The sequence below is a fragment of the Scyliorhinus canicula genome, chromosome 3 (assembly GCF_902713615.1).
Source record: "Scyliorhinus canicula chromosome 3, sScyCan1.1, whole genome shotgun sequence".
NCBI lineage: Eukaryota > Metazoa > Chordata > Chondrichthyes > Carcharhiniformes > Scyliorhinidae > Scyliorhinus > Scyliorhinus canicula.
In genome coordinates this window covers 188,442,355-188,449,883 of record NC_052148.1, presented here as the reverse complement: position 1 = coordinate 188,449,883, position 7,529 = coordinate 188,442,355, and the positions used below count along the sequence as shown (strand labels likewise).

The 7,529-nt window shown below is 45.1% G+C and overlaps 1 non-coding gene across 1 annotated transcript; it reads left to right on the top strand.

The window, feature by feature from the left end:
* The first annotated feature begins 4,533 nt into the window (after positions 1-4,533).
* LOC119963992 lies at positions 4,534-4,733 on the top strand. Its single transcript, XR_005460235.1, has one exon. It is a non-coding gene; the product is annotated as a U2 spliceosomal RNA (small nuclear RNA).
* The last annotated feature ends 2,796 nt before the right edge of the window (positions 4,734-7,529 follow it).

The following is a 7,529-nucleotide window of genomic DNA, read 5'->3' as shown; positions in this document are numbered from 1 at the left end:
TAAACAAGGCGCTAGGAATTGTGGAATTAGACAAAGGATTTTATGTAGATGGGATGCTTTTGTAAGGGCAATGAAGAGTCCACACTGGGTAGATCGAAACAAAAACATACATTATTTAACAATGACTATTATTTAAAGCTCCAGTACTTTTCTATTGGGTCTTCTCTAGTTGGTGTCATGATGTGCAAACATGCAGCTCATGAACACATAGAATAGGACACGACCAATGAGCAGTCAGGACACTCAGGGGTGGTTTCTCACTATAAAAGGGATGAGGCATTCACACCCTGCCTCTTTCCACAGACCAACATCTACAGAGTGAGACAGGGTGTATCCTCAGCATCACACCCCAACACGTGGCTTAGAGCAAGGCTGGTTCAGTTAGACTGAGTTACTACATTTAGATTAGCAGAGAGTCGAACTCATTGAGAACTGTGCTAATAGTTCAATAAAACACATTGAACTCATTTCAAAGTCAGGAGCATCTTTTCTCAAAACTGCATCAAGTGGCAACTTATGTTATTCCAAATTCCATAACACGACAGTTGGTGCCTCACTGGCCGACTCTATACAAAGCCAAGTTTTGTTAAGAGTCCCCTCCTTATCAGGGGTGTTTGTATTTTGCAATTTCCATGGGGGTAGTTAATCACCCTACCCCATAGGAACTGTGTGGTTTATAACATATGCCAATAAAGTACTAATTTCCATGTATCCCCTCACTCTGATTGGTGAGCTGCCTGGCTGCACTTACTGAGCATTGGCATCTTGTCAATCGCATTGCGATATGTCATGCCATTGGCTGTTTGATATGCCAGCTCCACCCATCATCCACCTGATGTGCACTCTGTGTGAGAACTGGTCTCATTTTGTTTATATATTTGCTAGTTACTACTGATGAAATTGCATTTTAAATACAGTTTGAAATTGTGACTTAAAAGGACCTAACCTTATCTGGCTAAACAAATTGAATATATTTGGTATTCAACACTAACTGATGAATTCTGATGTCGATCAGATGACCTGTGTGACAGCGTAATTGGGCAGAATTTTCCCATAATTTGTCAGAGTGTCAGGCTCTAACCGAAAACCGATGCGTATCTCTCCAGATGCATAGCCGAGAATTCAGACCAGTTTCTGGCACTCTGACAAAAAGAAACCTGGGCCTGTGGTGTATGCCATCAGTCTGGCAGGGTGGGGCAGGAGAGAGCCATCAAGGCTGGCTCCACAGAGATCAGGGGATGCCATCATTAAAGGGGCGATCAGCAGAGTGTTAAAACTTCTTCCAGCACACCACCACAACCTACCACCGCATCACAACGGTATCGGGGCTCCCAGTTGCCCCCGTCATTGCAGGTTCCCTTGTTCAAAGCCCATTCCCCCATCATTGAAAGTCCCCCCACTAAATCCCCACTCTCCTGTCACTGCAGGTTCCCATGTTCAATGCCTGCTCCCCGATACCACATGTTCCTCCCCTCCATGCCCACTTCTTCCAATCACTGCATTTCCCCTGTTCAATGCCCGTACCTCCAACACTGCAAGTTCCCTCGCTCAATGCCTGCTCGTCCATCACTGCAAGTTCCCCCTCCATGCCCGCTCCACTCCTCCATGCCCGATTCCCCATCATTGCATGTTTTCCTGTTCAATGCCCACTCCCCTCAATTCCCCCTCTTCGTTACTGCAAAATTCCCCTTCAATGGCCTCAACGGTTCCCCCCACTCCACCCCAGTAACGCAAACCCCCTTCACCTAGGGTCCCCAGAGGGCCCACACCCGGCACTGCCCCGGCACAGGTTGGCACTGCCAGGGAATGCCCCACATCCCCCAGAGGCTATACTTACCTTTACGCCTCGGGGGCATCCCCTCGACTGATTCACACTTCCATATACCTATTGTAAACTGTGTTGATGTGAATTTTAAGTAAGGATGGATCATGAGATGGGCAGGCTCATTAGTCATATTAAAATTTATTTAACTCCTTGCAATGATGTTCTCAACCTTTCTGGGCGGGAACCTCATTACATCATCAATGAGGAACATGGAAAATTGGGAAATGCGATCCTTTCTTCCCGATTGTTACGGGATTTTGTGCGCGTGACACCATTCTCACCATGATGGCTAACATGGCGCAAATCCACCCCAGTGTTATTTTCCTTCAAAGTTGTAAAAGATGTGCTGAACTTTTTCTTTCCCAATTAAGGGGCAATTTAGCATGGCCAATCCACCTACCCTGCACATCTTTTGTTTGTGGGGGTGAAACCCACGCAGGCACAGGGAGAATGTGCAAACTCCACACGGACAGTGAACCGGGCCAGGATCGAACCTGGGTCCTCGGTGCCGTGAGGCAGCAGTGTCAAACACTGTGCCACCGTGCTATCCCAAAGACGTGATGAACTTTGACCCAGAAGCAGAAGCAGTACAGTCAGAAAAATTGTAATTTATTTATAATGTTTGTGGAATTTGTTTTTATGAACATTTGAAAAGAACTTTTAAGAGTTTTTATTAATCGTAAAGGGATCAGTTTTAATTTTCTTGAACAATAGGAAATACTGATCCATCTGACCTGGTAACCCTTGATCTGGAAACAGTAGCAAGAAAAAGGAAATTAAGACAGAAGCCATGTGGCTAGACCCAAAAGTGAATTGCAAGACACAGGGTGATCTGTGTACAGACGGTGGTCAGCACACAGATGCAGAGCAAAGGGAAAGCAAAGATGGAAAGTAATACGGACTAAATCCAGCAAGGCTCACTACAGATAGGTTGTTTTACAGGTTACAGTAAGAAGCAATTAGAGTTCCAGCTGTTTGGGAAAGCAATGCATTAGGGAGGTAAAAGGGTCTGAATCTTAAAAAGCGGTGTAAATAGCTCAGGCATGCCGAAGAGTTGAGAGTATGTGTTAGAGCACCAGACCATGAACTAGGTCTTTTTTAGGTTGGTTTTTAGAGTCATAGAAAAAGACAGCACAGAAAAGGCCCTCCGGCCGTTGTATTTGCGCCGGCCAAAAGTAACCACTGAATTATTCTAATCCCATTTCCCAACACATGGCCCATAGCCTTGCATGCTCTGGGATTGCAAGTGCACATCTAAATACTTCTTAAATGTTATGAGGATCTCTGCCTCCACCACCCTTTCAGGCAGCGAGTTCCAATCTCCCACCACCTTCTGGGTGAAAAAGGTTTTCCTCACATCCACTCTAAACCTTCTCCACTTTAACTTAAATATATGCCCCCTGGTCACTTATACCTCCACCAAAGGGAAATGTTTGTTCTATCTACTCTATCTATGCCCCTCATAATTTTATACATCTCAATCATGTCCCTCCTCAGTTTCCTCTGCACCAAGGAAAACAACCCCAGTCTATCCAATCTCTCTTCATAGCTAAAACTCTCCAGCCCAGGCAACATCCTGGTAAATCTCCTCTACACCATTTCCAGTGCTACCACAGCCCTCCTATAATGTGGATTCTAGAACTGCGCACAGTACTCGAGCTGTAACCTACCAATGTTTTATAGAATTCAAGCATAACCAACCTGCTCTTAAAAGCTGTGCATCAGCTAATAAAGGCAAGTATACCATCTGCGTTCTTAACCACTGGATCCACCTACTCAACCTCCTTCAGGGACTGATGCACATGCACACCAAAGTCCCTCTGATCATTGTGCTTCACAGAGTCTTGTCATTCATCATGTATTCCCTTACCTTCTTTGTTCTGCCCAAGTGCATTACCTCACACTTATCCAGATTGAATTTCAAGTGCAAATGATCACCTGAAAGCTACGCCAACAAGACTGATGTGACCCAAGAGAGCATGGGTGGGTAGACATATTGATGCCTTGTCGATGTTTACCATACCTGGGGGCTTCCAGTGCAATATAGCTGTTAGTGTTGCAACCTAAGGGTTTAATCGATTGAGAAAGTGAGAGATCCTACCTCCAGAGGCAGAATTGGAAATAATGTGAAATTCCATATGGTGCCATATCTACGCAGTGAGTGATCTGGCACACATGGTTATTTAAGATGTATCTTTGTTATATTAACTATTTCAAGTGAAATTTCCCTTTCCCTTTGAATTATAATTTTCCTGTCAGTTCACAATTAATTTGCCTTGCTTCTGATTCATGTGAAAGTAAAAGCTAGAAAAATGGAATCTTGTTGGTAATTTCTTCATTTGGGGTTTTTAGTAACTTGAGGAATCCAGTGGTAGTAGAACAGAGCTTTATTTAACAATATGCAATATTTTGCTCACGGCTCCCATTCCAGTCCTTGCTGGGAGAACTAACCACACCAGACTCTGCTTTGGGCCGGCTTTTATTTATAGTCTGTAATGAGCTCTGGCTCGGTGTCCTCCGTTCCCTATCTGGGAAGCTTGTACTCCATGAGTTCTACGGGGAGACTAGCAATGCGGTCATTCAATACATTTAGTTATTTTGATTTATGGTTCCACCATGTGGATAGTAACAAAGATGGCAATTTGTTTGCTTGTTGACAGGCATTCAGAATTTAATGCAAAAGGAAATGCATTGAAATCACTTCGGGTATCGCTTCTCGGCCTTTTGGCTAACATCAAGTGTAGCATCTGCTCTGCCTTTTGGCTCAGATCTGGTATGTCTCTCTTGTGGGGACCATGAATTGGATTCAGTTTGAATTTGAATTGGTTTTTGGAGCAGGCAAGGAGCTGGATAAGGGATTCACCCCTGTCCACACTCTGAGCCCTGGCTTTGTAACTCAGAAAAAGTAATTTAAAAAAAACACTTTGGGCATAATCTAATGGAAATGAATACAGTCCGGCATGGGTAAAATGCCACCTGGGCACCCTGGCAGTTCCAGACTGGCACCTAGGTGGTACTGCCAGGAAGCCCAGGTGGCATGGGAACCTGGATTGTAGTTTTGGGGTACGGGAGATTGAGAGTATACAGGTCAGGAGCACAGATTTGACTTTGCAGGAGGGTGCCAGTGTTCAGGTAGGTGGTTTGAAGTGTGTCTACTTCAATGCCAGGAGTATACGAAATAAGGTAGGGGAACTGGCAGCATGGGTTGGTACCTGGGACTTCGATGTTGTGGCCATTTCAGAGACATGGATAGAGCAGGGACAGGAATGGTGTTGCAGGTTCCGGGGTTTAGGTGTTTTCGTAAGCTCAGAGAAGGGGGCAAAAGATGGGGAGGTGTGGCGCTGCTAGTCAAGGACAGTATTACGGTGGCGGAAAGGATGCTAGATGGGGGACTCTTCTTCTGAGGTAGTATGGGCTGAGGTTATAAACAGGAAAGGAGAGGTCACCCTGTTGGGAGTTTTCTATAGGCCACCTAATAGTTCTAGGGATGTAGAGGAAAGGATGGCGAAGATGATTCTAGAAAAGAGCGAAAGTAACAGGGTAGTTGTTATGGGAGACTTTAACTTTCCAAATATTGACTGGAAAAGATATAGTTCGAGTACATTAGATGGGTCATTCTTTGTACAATGTGTGCAGGAGGGTTTCCTGACACAATATGTTGACAGGCCAACAAGAGGCAAGGCCACATTGGATTTGGTTTTGGGTAATGAACCAGGCCAGGTGTTAGATCTGGAGGTAGGTGAGCACTTTGGAAACAGTGACCACAATTCGGTGACCTTTACGTTAGTGATGGAAAGGGATAAGTATACCCCGCAGGGCAAGAGTTATAGCTGGGGGAAGGGCAATTATGATGCCATTAGACATGACTTAGGATGTGTTGGTTGGAGAAGTAGGCTGCAAGGGTTGGGCACACTGGATATGTGGAGCTTGTTCAAGGAACAGCTATTGCATGTTCTTGATAAGTACGTACCAGTCAGGCAGGGAGGAAGGGGTCAAACGAGGGAACCGTGGTTTACCAAAGAAGTGGAATCTCTTGTTAAGAGGAAGAGGGAGGCCTATGTGAAGATGAGGCGTGAAGTTTCAGTTGGGGCGCTTGATAGTTACAAGGAAGCGAGGAAGGATCTAAAGAGAGAGCTGAGACGAGCAAGGAGGGGACATGAGAAGTCTTTGGCAGGTAGGATCAAGGAAAACCCAAAGACCTTCTATAGGTATGTCAGGAATAAAAGAATGACTAGGGTAAGAGTAGGGCCAGTCAAGGACAGTGGTGGGAAGTTGTGTGTGGAGGCTGAGGAGATAAGCGAGATACTAAATGAATACTTTTCGTCAGTATTCACTCAAGAAAAAGATAATATTGTGGAGGAGAATGCTGAGACCCAGGCTATTAGAATAGATGGCATTGAGGTGCGTAGGGAAGAAGTGTTGGCAATTCTGGACAAGGTGAAAATAGATAAGTCCCCGGGGCCGGATGGGATTTATCCTAGGATTCTCTGGGAAGCCAGGGAAGAGATTGCTGAGCCTTTGGCTTTGATTTTTAGGTCATCATTGGCTACAGGAATAGTGCCAGAGGACTGGAGGATAGCAAATGTGGTCCCTTTGTTCAAGAAGGGGAGTAGAGATAACCCCGGTAACTATAGGCCGGTGAGCCTAACGTCTGTGGTGGGTAAAGTCTTGGAGAGGATTATAAAAGATACGATTTATAATCATCTAGATAGGAATAATATGATTAGGGACAGTCAGCATGGTTTTGTGAAGGGTAGGTCATGCCTCACAAACCTTATCGAGTTCTTTGAGAAGGTGACTGAACAGGTAGACGAGGGTAGAGCAGTTGATGTGGTGTATATGGATTTCAGTAAAGCGTTTGATAAGGTTCCCCACGGTCGGCTATTGCAGAAAATACGGAGGCTGGGGATTGAGGGTGATTTAGAGATGTGGATCAGAAATTGGCTAGTTGAAAGAAGACAGAGAGTGGTAGTTGATGGGAAATGTTCAGAATGGAGTTCAGTTACGAGTGGCGTACCACAAGGATCTGTTCTGGGGCCGTTGCTGTTTGTCATTTTTATAAATGACCTAGAGGAGGGCGCAGAAGGATGGGTGAGTAAATTTGCAGACGACACTAAAGTCGGTGGAGTTGTAGACAGTGCGGAAGGATGTTGCAGGTTACAGAGGGACATAGATAAGCTGCAGAGCTGGGCTGAGAGGTGGCAAATGGAGTTTAATGTGGAGAAGTGTGAGGTGATTTACTTTAGAAAGAATAACAGAAATGCGGAATATTTGGCTAATGGTAAAATTCTTGGTAGTGTGGATGAGCAGAGGGATCTCGGTGTCCATGTACATAGATCCCTGAAAGTTGCCACCCAGGTTGATAGGGTTGTGAAGAAGGCCTATGGTGTGTTGGCCTTTATTGATAGAGGGATTGAGTTCCGGAGCCATGAGGTCATGTTGCAGTTGTACAAAACTCTAGTATGGCCGCATTTGGAGTATTGCGTACAGTTCTGGTCGCCTCATTATAGGAAGGACGTGGAAGCTTTGGAACGGGTGCAGAGGAGATTTACCAGGATGTTGCCTGGTATGGAGGGAAAATCATATAAGGAAAGGCTGATGGACTTGAGGTTGTTTTTGTTAGAGAGAAGAAGGTTAAGAGGTGACTTAATAGAGGCATACAAAATGATCAGAGGGTTAGATAGGGTGGACAGCGAGAGCCTTC